The sequence below is a fragment of the Bufo bufo genome, chromosome 7 (assembly GCF_905171765.1).
Source record: "Bufo bufo chromosome 7, aBufBuf1.1, whole genome shotgun sequence".
In the NCBI taxonomy this organism is placed as follows: domain Eukaryota; kingdom Metazoa; phylum Chordata; class Amphibia; order Anura; family Bufonidae; genus Bufo; species Bufo bufo.
In genome coordinates this window covers 212,373,790-212,389,272 of record NC_053395.1, presented here as the reverse complement: position 1 = coordinate 212,389,272, position 15,483 = coordinate 212,373,790, and the positions used below count along the sequence as shown (strand labels likewise).

The 15,483-nt window shown below is 44.4% G+C and overlaps 1 protein-coding gene across 1 annotated transcript in view; it reads right to left on the bottom strand.

Moving 5' to 3' along the window:
* LRP1B (LDL receptor related protein 1B) overlaps positions 1-15,483 on the bottom strand; it is a 1,344,280-nt gene that overhangs the window by 408,859 nt on the left and 919,938 nt on the right. The window lies entirely within an intron of this gene.

Below are 15,483 nucleotides of genomic sequence, written 5' to 3'. Positions count from 1 at the left end.
TCCGAAGGCGGACATGGACTGACAAGAACAGAAGCAGATATGAACGGAATACCAGAATCTGTCAGGACGGCCAGACAGACAATAACAGGAACATGGAACAGACATGAACAAAGACAGACATGAACGGAATACCAGAAGCCGTAAGGACTGCCATAAAGACAATAACAGGAACATGGAACAGACATGAAGAGGAACAGACGCAGATACGCTCTGCTAGGCTATCCAGATGAAGATAAGCTCTGCTAGGCTATCCAGAGGCAGATAATCTCTACTAGGTGAACATGGATAAGACACAGTTACGCACTGCTTGGTGAACAAATACAGGTCAGAAACAAGACATGATACAAGGCATGGACAAGACATAGACAAGGCATAGCAAGGTACAAGACAGGGACAAGGCATAGCATGGGACAAGGCATAGCATGGGACAAAGCATAGCATGGTTCAAGGCATAGCATGGTACAGGAAAGGACAAGGCATAGCATGGTACAGAACAGAAGACAACTATACAGAACAAGGCGGAAAACACCAAGACGTAGATGGCCGGACCCTTTGGGTCAGCAGCAAAGGGCAAAACCTGGCAAGGCAAACATAGACAGACCTGACAGAGCATAAGGTTAAAACCCACAAGACATGACAAAGAAAGACTGACCGCAACACACTCAAAGGCAGAAATAGCAGCCTAACGAGCGCACCTGAAAGGACACACCCAGGAACTGAGACGTGGAGGTTAACCCCAGAGGAACCAAAGCAGGGAGGCACCAAATCAGGTAAGGGGTAACCAGAAACTGCAGCCAACCTATCTGCGATACGGGACATTGCTCCTAGCAACCAGCATGCACGGAATACTGCAGCATGCACGCTCACTGCAAGAGCGCAACAGACCTTAATGCCCACAGTGAGACGATACGGCCAAAGGGGGTAAACAAGCACACACACGGGCAGGAACACACGAAATACCGTAGCCAGCACGCATCCAAAAGCAACCAGCCAGCACGGAGCACAGCAGCCAGTACGCAAAAGACGTGCAGCCAGCCTGCACGGAAATCCACGTTACGGTGAACCACACCGTGACAGCCAGTAAACGCTTTTAGCAGAAATAAGTGCACCAGTGAAGTGAGTATATTTTTTTCTTTCTATAATGAAATAGGCCACTAAACTCTTTTGCCACAAATAACTGCACCAGTGAAGTGCGTATATTTTTTTCTATCTGTACACTTTCAACACATATAACTGCAGAAGTGAACTGAGAATATATTTTTCTTGTTTGAAAAGATATAAGCCACTAAAGGCTTTTCAAGATAGCACTTGCACCCCAAGAACAAATTGCTGGAATGACAGAGCTGTATAATGGCTATTTGGACCCCCAAATAATAGTTCCCTGCACTTGTAAATTGCTTTTCTAGCACTGTCTCTAGCGCATTCTGAGACATCTCTCCCTGCACTTGTTAATTGCTTTTCTAATACTGTCCCTAGTGCCTTCAGATGTCTCTCCCTGCACTAAGATGCTGTGAAATGATTCCTCCCTATCCTTTCCCTGCACTTATAAATCATTTTTTCATTTTTATTTTTTTTCACAATGAGGTTTTTCCAATTGCTGTCCCTAGCGCCTTCAAGCGTTCTGAGTGCAGGGACAGATGTGAGGAACTCTGGGAAGGCCGGCAGAATCTAAAATGGCTGCCGTATTTATAGGGCTGTGACATCGACATCACAGGGCTGGCTGGCTGCATGCATGGCATCATGGGTCACCCTGCCTTCCCAGAGTTCCTTACCCCATGTCCTCACATGTGTAGCCACCATTGTAGGAAAAATTGCGATACGTTACCACGAAGTGCGAGAAAATTCACATTCATTGCAAATCAAATTTTTCCTGAAATTCGGATCGAATTCTACTTCGTCTGATTCGATTCGCTCATCTCTAATTATATTCAAACTAGCAGAATATTTACATGCTTACTACACCAAGACACAGGGTAGTGCACAACATTATCTGGGAGGCCCAAAAATGTCTGGGCTACAGAAAGGTTCCAAATGAAAGACCAAGAGCCAGAATGTGGGCAGTAGTAGCACCATCTATCTGGCCAGAAGAAGTGGTAGTAGCAGGCCGCAGTTGTCCCTGTTGGCTTCGGAAAGGCACAACTTTATAGTTGAGGAGAAAAAGGATGAGATTGTGGATTGGATTGCTCACTCCTCCTCTCAGTATGGAGCCAGGGTTCCCAGCGTTTCTCCTGCTCCTCCTCATTGCAGTCCCAAAGAAGGCGACCACAGTAGAAGAAGAGCAGCTGACTCATCTTGCTGTCCACCCTATAGCTGTTGGGGATACACAAAGGGAATCTGCCATGGTGGAAGTGGATGAGGAAGATGAGAATGAGGATGCCTGCTTACCTACCATCAAGTTGTTGTACGACTGACGCTGCGGCCTGCATCATGCCACTTATGCCGTTTTCCAACAGTCACGTTCCCCAATTTTTAAAAAGAAATCTCATAACACTGTGTGTGTTTAAAATTCACCTGACCTCAATAAGGGACAATTTTTAAAAGCTTTGGAATATGAAAAAGCATGAGACATGTGCTGATATGGTGTGTTATTAAACACTTTGTATGATTACACCATCAAATATACGTTTCCTCATAGCTATGTATGATAGTGTCACTCAGATATCATTTACTATTGCTGTCATTGCGTTACAGAGCTTATCGAGGGAGGGGAAAAAATCATAAAAAATAAATGAAAAGAGATAACAAGTTTTCCTAAAAATCATGAGCTCTAAGATGCTACAGCGGATTATATACCACCTTTCAGGGCAATTTGAGCAACTTTGGTTCGGCCTGAATCGATTTGGGTCTAAATAGAATTGCCATGTTTTCAAAAATGTGGCGAACTGGACCCAAAACGAATCTCGACTGATTCGCTCATCTCTCATTTGTAACTATGCGGCAGTGGGGCTCCCTGGAGTATTAAATAAGAACCTATGCAGAAATATCATAGGATGCAAATAAATGGGTTGGAAATTGCTTGAAATGTCAAGGAAAGGGCAATAAAGGGGAGACAAACAAAAAGCTTTCCATTGGGTGCAAAACCAGCTTGATCTTGATATGGGACCTTCTCTTTGGCATGCCAATGGTGCCGTAATACGCTCTTGTGCATTGAGCCCAAGTCTCATCCAAGTAATATGCAAGTATATGATATTCAACATCCTAGAAACACAGTATCCATTGTACATGACATTACATCTTGCGTATCTCAGCTCATCGATTACAGTACGTCACATAGTGACTGCTTAGCTACACTTCTAAATTACTGAGGTTTGTTCGGTCCTATAAATAAAACTTGTTTATTGCATTGAAAAAAAAGTGATCCAATTTTCTATAATGTTTTGTATTTAAATTGCTTAGCTCTTTCAATATTTCTGCTTGCTGTCCAAGAATACAAATGTTCATTGCTCACACATTTAAAAGCTGAAATTGTATCCAAATGGCTCAGGTACATGGCTCGTTACACATAAAGAACCCTCATAGACTGTAGGCTTCCAGACCACAATATATACATAAAAACTGAAAACCCGTTTATTAAATTTCCAAACAAATTTTCTGCAAGTCAACAATCGAGGCCAGCCAATGTTATCTGGGCTACATGATAAGCTTTGAGAGACCCCAGTGAATATCCTCAAAGGCCAAATCTATGATATAATCGCTCTGTCATCATGGTGGCAGTAATTGAGATTACAATATCTGTATTATGACCAGCCCTTCGAGCTAAATGCAGATTACGTAAGAACTTGGACCACTGCAAGAGATAAACGTCCAGTTAAGACCCAGAGAAATGGCATCTCAAGAGGCATGTTGGATATGCACCATTGCTTACAAGACTTTAGGGCAAGAAATGTCATATTGAAGGATGAATAGGGACATGGGATATATGAGGAGGAGGATTACTTGACAATTGTCCACGGAGACTTCTACCTGGTAACACAGTGTATTTTGAAGCTCCTTGCCCCCAAATACAAAGCCTGCTATGTGCCCTAACATACCATGCCATTTAAAATAGCTTCTTCATATGTGGCAAAAGAGCTTTTGGTCCTCATTGTGGTTTATGTCCACTATTCTGCTCGATCGTAGGAGTGGAACAATAAAACAATGGCAGTGCTGGATCTCTTGACTATATTGGGTTCCTTTCAGGATTTTGCCATGGTGTCTGTCATTTTTTCAGAAAAATACTGCAGCTTGCTGTAAGGGTCCATTCACACATCCGTGGTGTATTGAGGATCCGTAAATTGCGGATCCACAATACACCCAGCCGGCACCCCCCATAGAACTGCCTATTCTTGCCCGCAATTGCGGACAAGAATAGGACATGTTCTATTTTTTTGCAGAGCCACGTCCTGGAAGTTTGGGGCCGTAGCCCGGAAGTTTGGGGCCGCGCTCCGGAAATGCGGATGCGGAGAGCACATTGAAAATGAATGGGTCCGCACCCGTTCCCGATATTGCGGAATGGATGCGGACCCATTTGCGGACGTCTGAATGGAGCCTTAGTCTTGAGCAAATCGAAGTATCCAAAGTAGACTTCAATCCGAATTTCAGGGAGAATTTGATTTGCCAGGAAGCCGAATTTCCTCGTGCTTCGTGATAACAAATACATTTTCACTGAAATGGTGGGGAAAAAAATCAAACTCACCTCACCTCATCCATTTGATCAAGTAGAGGCCGCCGTGGCCATCTTGATTGAAGACCATGAACAAATTTTCAAACATGATGATGTATGAAGTCACCCCACCGGGCTGCTTGATGAAGTCATCAAGCTCTTCTTGGGATTTTACGCTGGATCTTCAATCAAGAGGGCCACGGCGGCCTCTATTCAATCAAATGGATGAATCGAATTTTAAAGAAATTTGTTCATCTCTACTTGCTGTACTAGTTTGTCTGCCATGTTTGATAGAATCTGCAACAGAACCTCCAATGCATATGCAAAGGAGACTCAACAGGGTTTGTAAGACTGAAAAATAAAAATCCTTCTCTAGTAACTGTAACTTGTAATATTATTACACTCTAGAAATACATCCAAGTCCCTCTCCTCTTTTAGTGAGTTCACCATCACACCCACCTCTGGCAAAAAGCTCCATAGTCTCACTGCTCTTATAGTAAAAAATTATCTTTTATGTTGGTAAAGAGACTTTCTACCTTCTAGATGTAGAGGATCTTCCCTTGTCATAACTGCAGTCCTAGTTATAAACAACTATGTGACAGTGATGGTGCACATGTGCCGACACTCTAAGAGCCAGGAAGCGCACACATGCCTTAAACATAAGCCTAGTGGCCTTCATAACGCAGAGTAGGATGCAGCTGGCAGGGAACATTAAACATGTTGGTGGCTGGGACCGCTGCTTTTTAGTAGCGAGGAGTAAATCTGCTCTCAGAGGGCCGTCGCATGTGCACCCTGGTCGACTCAACCCAGTGACTGGTGAGTCTCTATGTATTTCAAGGGTACATGACATGAGCTTTAGGTTTCTTAGTCTCTAGTAACTAACAAAAGTGTATTGTCTGTTTGAATACATGTGTACCAGCCTAACTAAAGACTCTGACTTCTAGCCACCTTCCCTGACCTTAGCCTAAACTTGGATTGCCCTACTGCTGCCCGCCTGACCTCAGACTTGTGTCACAGATACACTTGCATGTTGTCTGCCCTGACCTAGACCCGTCTCCTGGGTCAGCTGCAAACCACACCGGAGCTATCTTAAGAGGTAGCGAACTGGTAGCTCCGCCACAGCAAAGTCCAGATCCATTAGGATCCGAAGGGTGAATAGCGGGAGACTGCCAGGATAATGCCAAGAGTTAGTCCTATGCCAATCCGGTTGGTTGGTACAATGCGGTCCACACTGACTGCCCATAACAAAGGTAGATTTCTGTATTCACCTTGTGTATAAATACTGTATATTATATATTGCTCATATAAAAATGAGTTACTGTCTGTCTGTCTGTCTGTTCTTTTTTCGCGACCATACGACTGAACCGATCTTCACCAAATTTGTCACACAGGTACATCAGGTGTCCGGGAAGGTTTTAGACGTACCGTTCCTGAGATATTCCCAAAAAAATGACCTACATTAGCTAGTACAAGCCTGCAAGTTTTTCTCTTCAAATCCCAGCTGCCATTCACACGGTCACATGTCTCTTATCAGGTCCTTGGTCTCCACATACACACAGTTTTGCTCCTGGTTTCCATAACAACCCAGCCATTTTTCTTCAGTGCTGTAGGTCAGCTTTAGGCTAGGGCTACAGGACGACAACAAGTCGCACGACACATAGGGCACAACTACACTGCTACATGCATCCAACTTGGATGGATTTTTTGCGACTGTCATGTTGCAGCATGTCGCATGTCGCAGTGCGATACCATAGCCTATCATTATAAAAGTTGTTGAGACAAAATGTTGCGCGACACATGTCGTCGTGTAGCCCTAGAATTGAAGGTGCAGGGCGCTGTGGAGGTCACTGTTAAAGGGGCGGGTGCTGTGGAGGTAACTGTTAAAGAGGCAGCGCTGTGGAGGACACCATTAAAGTCGCAGGGCGCTGTGGAGGTCACTGTTAAAGGGGTGGGCACTGTGAATGTCACTGTTAAAGGGGCCGGCATTGTGGAGGTCACTGTTAAAGGGGCGGGCACTGTGACAGTCACTGTTAAAGAGGCGTGCACTGTGGAGGTTACTGTTAAAGGGGCGGGTGCTGTGGAGGTCACTGTTAAAGGGCCGGGCGCTGTAAAGGTCACTGTTAAAGAGGCAGGCACTGTGGAGGTCACTGTTAAAGGGGCCGACATTGTGGAGGTCATTGTTAAAGGGGCGGGCACTGTGGAGGTTACTGTTAAAGGGGCGGGCGCTGTGGAGGTCACTGTTAAAGGGCCGGGTGCTGTAACGGTCACTATTAAAGGGGTGGGCACTGTGACAGTCACTGTTAAAGAGGCGTGCACTGTGGAGGTTACTGTTAAAGGGGCGGGTGCTGTTGAGGTCACTGTTAAAGGGCCGGGCGCTGTAACGGTCACTATTAAAGATGCAGGCACTGTGGAGGTCACTGTTAAAGGGGCCGACATTGTGGAGGTCATTGTTAAAGGGGCGGGCACTGTGGAGGTCACTGTTAAATGGGCTGGCAATGTGGAGGTCACTGTTGAAAGGGCCGGCACTGTGGAGGTCACTGTTAAAGGGGCGGGCACTTTCGAGGTCACTGTTAAAGGGGCGGGCACTTTCGAGGTCACTGTTAAAGGGGCGGGCGCTGTGAAGGTCACTGTTAAATAGGCAGGCACTGTGGATGTCACTGTTAAAGGGGCAGGGTGCTGTGGAGGTCACTGTTAAAGGGTCAGGACTTGTGGAGGTCACTGTTAAAGAGGTGGGCACTGTGGAGGTCACTAATAAAGGTGCGGGCACTGTGGAGGTTACTGTTAAGGGGGCGGCCCCTGAGGAGGTCACTGTCAAGGGAGTAAGGTGCTGTGAAACTGATTGTTAAAGGGGCGGGCTGCTGTGAAGGTCAAAATTAAGGGGGTGGGCTGCTGTGGAGGTCCCATTTTAAAGTGGCAGGGCACTGTGGGGGGTCAGTGTTAAGGGGCAGGGAATTGTGGAGTTCACTGTTAATGGGGCAGGGTACTTTAGAGTTCACTGTTATGGGGGGTACTGTCGATATCTTTTAACGACACACACAAACATTAAATAAAATAGATGAAATATAACCGTGCGAAGCCGGGTCCTTCTGCTAGTTTAAATAATACATTTTGGAATATCTTGGAAGGCCGGTGTGACAGAAGTAGAAAACTACTGTACACCAGCTAACAGTTGGCATAGTTTTCAGGTTTAATTTACAACACCATTTTTCTGGTATAGATATTGGCCAATAAGTCAGACCGCTTAGGTCCTGCACAAAAAGTTGCAAATATTTGGGAGAGACTTGATATTTTGGCACAGGGGGATTGATAGACTTTCATTCGATTCTGTAGAACACAACCGCATTAGAAAGCGACTTCCGTTCTCTTACCACTAGGTTTTATTTCTTATGTTCTTATCACATCTCATTGATGACATATCCTGTGTGTGCAACAATAGCAGAATATATTAAAATGTAATTATAAGTGGACATCACATGTTCGGTAAAAATGGGGGGGGGAGGGGGCCCTCAGTATCATATTCTCTGATGGTCCCAAAGAACCCCAATGTGTTGCTGATTAAGAGGCACCTGTACCTCATGACTCCTCAATTGCTTACTCCTCTATATGCATATGACAGGTGCAAATGTAAAAAAAAAAAAACCAAGAAATTGTGCAATGTGTCAGCAGCTGTGTTTGATGTGAAATGAATAGAAGAGGGGTTTTATTTTTAACAGAAACAAATAATTTCTGCATAGCAAACAGTATGTAGGAGGCTCGATGGCAGAGAGCTGCAGGTCATACAGTCTTGGTGATGATTCAGTATCCTCTCTCAGTGTCAGAATAACATGCTCTTGTGTCAATGATTATATTTCACAAAAGTGTCGCTGAGTCTTAATACGCCATCTGATATTTAGAAGAGAGATAAAGAGGATGACATATCTTCTTTCAGAATGTGTTTCTCTGCCAGGAATCCAAGCCTAGTGCTTGTAGCAACCAGCAATACAGTGGACATGCAGGACATGGTAGGGGCAAAATTTGCCCCAGTGTCTATAGGTTGACAGGGCACAAGAAGCAGCTGCTCATAGGTAGTCCTACAAGGCAAGCCAAGTACTATTAGAAATGTCAACACAGCTACTAACATATTCTATGACTGACACCTTCACTCAATCCCTCTACTGATCAAGTTGCATTCTGATTCCCCAACGTTCTTCACACAAATAATTTAGGTCTCTCTTACATGAGCTGAAGAATTTGACAATTATTTGAAACAAATCTTTTAGTGATCGGTGGGTTGTCAACTGCTGGACCACCACCCATAATACATCACACTTTTCATAAAACAATAATCATACTTCAAAATAAACAAAGTGTAGGTTTTTCCCAGTGTTCTTGTGGGTTTCTTCCAGATTCGACTCCCGCACTCTATAAAACTTACCCATAGGTGTCACGAGGGTGTCAAGAGCCACGCCTGACTCCGTCATACCCGGGGTCAGGAAGTCGAACAGGGTGGCTGCGCGCTCTATGTCTAAAGACAGTGCTGTTTATTAATGGCTTGGTTTGTGCTCTGATATTGTAATGACCGGCGTCACGCAAAGGGAGGGAAATGGGAAGGCCCTGTCCAAGGGAGAGGGAAAGATGGTGACCCCTGACTCACCTTGCGGCTGGCACCTGAGTGCCCTGACGTCCCTAGACGGGTTCCTCACCCGTACGCCGATCACGTGCCTAAACCCTGGCTTTCCCTAAGATGAGCCCTATGTAGTGAACGGGGCGGTGGGATCACTAGTCCGCACCAGTGACACTAAGAGGAAAACACCAAGAAGAGGACAGACAATACAGACAAACATATAATCCCAGGTGGGCGACAACAGCAGACCACCAAGGCCCAACAGGGATCTGGAGGGTAACGTTCTGGAACAACAACCAGGAATCTCAGCTACTCAGCTCCAGTGGGTCAGTATAGAAGTCCAGGCAGGAAGCTCTATATCTGGCAACCAGAGAAGTGGGAGATGGGAATATTAAGGAGGTTGGGATTGCTGGACAAGAAACAGCTGAGGAGGAGAAGCTACGGATCCCTGAGTGAGCCAAAAAGGATTGCAAGGCAAACCCAGAAAGCTACCATTAATAAACAGCACTGTCTTTAGACATAGAGCGCGCAGCCACCCGCTGCGACTTCCTGACCCCGGGTTTAATAACGGAGTCAGGCGTGGCTCTTGACACCCTCGTGACAATAGGTTGACAGAATTCATATAAAATTGGTTCTAGGTAGATCTTTGGCCACCCTTACCATTCTTGAATCTTGTTAAATACTCTAATTTCTCACAATACAAATTTAATACACTATTGTCGCCTGCTAGCGAAACCCTTGACAGACTGCAACTCACGCAAAGAACACAGGATGGACAAATGTAGACACATGGGAGGAATTTATCATGAGGGGAATATTTGAAGTCAGTTTTGGTGAGCCTGCATTGGCATACTTTATCAAACACTTATTAGATGTTGCATGTTGTTTAATACATTTGTCTTATCCTTAAACCTAACACCTTTGTCTAGAAAAGCTACTCCAGCTTCCCTACTTCACCGTCCTGCTGGAGTGAGGTCGCAACTTTTTGAAAAAGTCAAAGTGATAAATCTGAAGTGAAATTCATTAACATAGCTAACCAGACCCACTTTACCACCCCTATTTAAAAACTGGAGTGAGTGGTGTAAAAATGCAAAAAGGTGCAATATTTTTGTGCAGGCAGGTCCAAAAAGTCACATTCGAATATATCACAAAATGTCGTTCCCCCCCATCCCCCCAAAGTTGGTCATCCTACTCATCTCAGGATATGTCAAAAGGAAAGGTAAGGATGGACACAACTGTAGATTGTCAGCACTGTTGAGCAGGGCGTTGCTAGGTTAAAACATTGCCCCTGATGTTTTGTCCCAGGCCCCGAATGTCCTGCCTGCCTGCTAGATACAACTGTATTGCCATCCTCAGGATGGCAATGCAATTGAATCTAATGCACTGGAAGATCTGAAGGACCTGTGATGACAGTAAAACAGCCAGTGGTTGAGAAGTACCTGCGATGATGTCACCATCATGTGACCAGTGTAGGAGAGGACGGCAGTGAAAACGAGAAGTCCTGGGGAAAGAAGCTGTGGTGATGTCTGCTATATGAGGAGAGGTAAGTGAAGGGAGAGGCAGAGCAATGCTGGGAGTTGTGGTTATTTAACTGGGACTGTATGTTAGGGCTGAAGGGAGGGATGTTATTTACATGGAACTGTGTGTTGGAGGTGGCTAATAAGGGGGTCATGTTATTGTTATTTACATGGGACTGTATGTTGATGGTCGCTGTAGGAGGGAGTGATGTTTTTTACATGGGACTGTATGTTGGAGGAGTTTGGCTGGAGGGAGTGATGTTATTTAAATGGGACTGTATGTTGATGGCAGCTGTGGGAGGGAGTGATTTTATTTATTTGGGACTGAATGTTGGAGGGGGCTGGGGCTGTGGCAGGGTGATATTATTTACATCGGACCGTATGTTGAAGGCGGCTGTGGGAGGGGATTATGTTATTTAGGTTGGGTTCACATCACCGTTATGGATTCCATTTTTGTTTTCCATTATAACATGGTTATAATGAAAATAATGGAATTCATAAGATGGAATGCCTCTTAAAGGTTTCCGTTTTGACGTCCGTCTTATGGATTCCATTATTTTCCGTTATAACGGAAAACAAAAACGGAATCCATAACGGTGATATGAATACGCCCTTATATGGGACTGTATGTTGGAGGCGGCTGTGGGATGGAGTGATGCTATTTACATGGGACTGTATTTTGAAGGTGGCTGATGGGGGAATGATGTTATTTACATGGGACTGGATATTTATGGGGTGATGTTTACATGGGATTGCATGTAAGGGAGGGGTGGGAGGCAGCTGGGGAGGGGTGATATTATTTACTTGGGACTGTATGTTGGAAGCGGCTGGGAAAAAGGTGATGTTATTTACATGGGACTGTATTTTGAAGGGTGCTGTAGATAGAGAGGGATGTTATTTAGATGGGACTGTTTATTGGAGGGGGCTGAAGAGATGGTGTGATATTATTTACAGTGATGGCCAGTTTGCATTGTTCGCCCGCGAACATATGCGGGCTGCCATCTTTTTTCACAAGTCCGGCGAGGCACAGGTAAGCCTTTACCTGTGCCTGTGCCGCGAGCCAGTCTGAAAACAAATGCGGTCACCGGGATCAGGCAGTCCCGAGAACAGCCCGATGAAGGCCCCTGGGCGAACAATGCAAACTGGCCATCACTGATTATTTACATAGGACTCTATGGCGGAGGGAGGGAAATAGTGTTATTTACATTGGACTATATATTGTAGAGGCTGGAGGGAGGGGAGTGATGTTATTTACATAGGACTGTATTTTGGAGGGGGCAGGAGAGATGGTGTTATGTTATTTACATTGGACTGTATGACGGAAAGAAGAATATAACTGCAGGGGGCATTATAAATACAGGGGGGGGGGCACTTCAGGGTGAGCATTATAACAGTGAGGGCAGTATAAATACTGGGGGCACTGTAGGGGTATTATAAATCCAGGGGGCATTAGACGTTCTTATTACTGCTGTGGGCTCTATAGGAGAGACTCATAGATCCGCCTTATTTCTACTAAGATCACTATGGGGGGCTTATTACTACTGAGGGGTCTGTAGAGAGCTTTATTACCTCTGGAGAAACAATAGGGGGCCTTATTTATACGGGGGGCTCTGTGAGGGTATTATTAATACTGGAGGGCTCTTATACTAATGGGGCACTCTTGGGGAGCATTATCACAGTTGGGGGCACTATAGGGGGCACTATTACTAATGGGGCATTCTAGAAGGGAATTACTATTGGTGGGACTATGAGGAGCTCTAATACTATGGGGGATCTCATGTTTCTTCAGGATAGTATTTGGGGGTATTGGGGGCACAGTGAGCAGCAGGAGAACACTGTGGGGACTCGAGGTTCGGGAATGATGATAGAAATGCAAGGAAGCTAAGATGTCTGTGCGTCACACTCTGCAGCGACGAGGCGGCTGAGAGAAGTTGTCTGGACCAAATGGAAAAGATGATGACAGAGAAGTTATACATCAGAGGAGACGTCACCTGGGAGGCCCTGGATGTGACAGGTATGTGCTGCTGTATAGTAAGTACAGCAAAATGCGGTGTGCGGGGTGAGGGGGGTGGAGACTTAGAGAACTGGTCCATTTTTATTGAGGCTTGGGTCCCGGATCTTTTGAGACCCTAGCAATGCCCCTGGTGATGAGGGCGGGGACTGATAGGAGTCATGGCAGTCTCTGTACAGGGCTATGTTGATGCTATATAAGCAACATAAAATAAATAAAACTTAATTGATAGGAAAGCATTTCTCTTAGAATTTTGAAATTAATTGTATCAACAGGACTAATAAAGTACATTTTCTATTGAATTATTATTATTATTATCTCTTTGAAGTCTCAAAAAGTCTGACACAGCATGAAACAATATCCTTAAAAGTATAAAACTAGCAGATAGCATAAAATTCTCAAAAATAAACATCTGAGCACCGTTAAAATCCAGTCCTTTCAAGCACCTATTAGTCCTCCAGTTGTCATCCTAACACTTCCATTTGCTACTTTAGGCTTAATAAAAAAAAATAACTCCATATTTCATTCGAGACATCTAAAAAAGCTATTACACACTCTGCATGGCACCATGTACATCCACGCGAAGGCTCAGGGATAAGGGAATCTTAAATATAAATTTTAGGGCACAAAACAGACCCTAGGAATCCAATTTACAATGGTAAAGAGTCTTTGATGTTGCAGTAAGGTCTAGTTATTCTAGACCCATAGACAGATATATGTTTATTTAATGTAGGAAGCTTTCTGATCTTGATCCAACTACTTGAGTTCATGAATATGGCACAAACGTCTTAGGAACAAAAATATCTACTTATATAGAAAATACTAGGATGACGTGAGTAAGAGATAGTGGATAGAAGACGGATATAAAACAAAAATAGCTAACTCGATACTATAACCAAACTTCACACACTGTCTCAACCCCCTGTTCATGTGCCCATATATACACATCTCAATACTAAAACTGCAAAACAAGAAGGACAACTCAAAAGGTTATGCAAATCAAAGAAGTATCCGGAAACGCTAAGATCTGCAAATGGTCACATTTTCACACACCTAGCTGCAATCTGTGGCACGTGGGAGCCAGATACAAAGCAAAGTGTTTTAGCCACATGAAACCTCAAAAATCAGATCAAGTCATGTGGGATGATTGTGCGGTGCCACCTGTTCGTCTACAGGCCGGTTATCATCGCAAACTGTGAGGGTAAGACAAAATCCTTGAACTGAGAGACCTTGGTTTATCACTCTGGCAGATCACTACGCACGTAGGCCAAGATGTCAAGAATATTCAACATTGGTTGTCCTAGTGGTTGGGAAAGAAAATCCAGCACTCCAGAAAAATGTAACAAGATATAACATTTATTCCATACTTGTTACAATGAAATACATCATGTCCAACTGCAGAGGTAGCACACCATGTGACTCATTTCTGACCCCTCCTGGTCCTTAGTCATAAATCATAGTGTCTACACAAACCATCAAAAGGTGTCTGCACAACACTGGTCTACAAGTCAGACGTTCAGCTACAGGTGTCCCATTGACCTCTCACCACTGCTCTCAAAGGCTATCATGGTGCACAGGACGACAATGGAGGCTGAAATGGAGGTCAATCCTCTTCAGCGATAAGTCCCACTTTTGTCTCAGGCACAATGATAGCTGGAAATCATGAGGGCAATGCCATAAAGAGGTCTTCAAAAGGGGAATGTCACGCCTGTCCTGCTCTCTGGATTATGGTGTGGGGTGGCATAATGTACAGCATAGTTCAGAATTTCAGACTCATGAAATGGCAGTAGGACAACAGCACTCAGACCCCCATTGGTCTACTAAACTTTGATGACTAGGTGATTTAACTTTGACTCAGTAAAATCATAGGGAGTCCAGGTGGTGCAACCAAGGATGTCCATACAATAGAGGCATATAAGGAAGTTAAACCCATAAAGTAAAAGAGCCCAAATCTAGTTGTATACATATTCTCCATTGGTGCTGTAAAACTATCCAAAGCTTCTTCCTAACATCAAGGGATGTTCATATAACCAATATGGGAAGGGTTAATATCTTTTTGCACAGACAGATAAAATTCCAGTAAGGCTATGTTTACATTGCAGGCAGGTAAATCCTCTGCCAGATCAGACTACAAGAGTTACGGTAACCAGTATAGCCGGGCACTGCCTCACACTGCCGACCACCGCTGCATTCCCACTGACTATAATGGGATCCGATGGGGATCTGTTGGGCTTCCAGCATAAGTAACGGCTTTTTGCCAGACAAATTTCACTGCCGGATCCCCATCCGATCCTATTAGTCATTGGGGACCCGGCAGTGTGAAGCGGTGTTTGGCTATGCCAGATACGATAACTTCAGCAGACTGTTCCTATACTGGAACAGACTAATGGATTTATCTGCTGGAGAAGCTATTGTAGCCTAATGTAACACCAATTGACAATATAGGAAGTTGATTGATGCTCTTATAATTTAGTTTAGAGTTGGCAATTTTCGAGGGGGATGTGAACAAACAAGAGTTCTTGTGATTTGTTCAATCCCTTCTCTCACAGACTTGTATTGTTTGTCTGCAACACATCCCTTGTATCCTACAAAGTATGTTTTCACTGGGCAATAATTAGTAGTGATCAAGAACTTTTATTTAGCTGATCATGGTCCCATGTAAAAGGACCTTTAGGCCTAACGTCTCTTGTTTTGTTAGGCAATCGGTAGA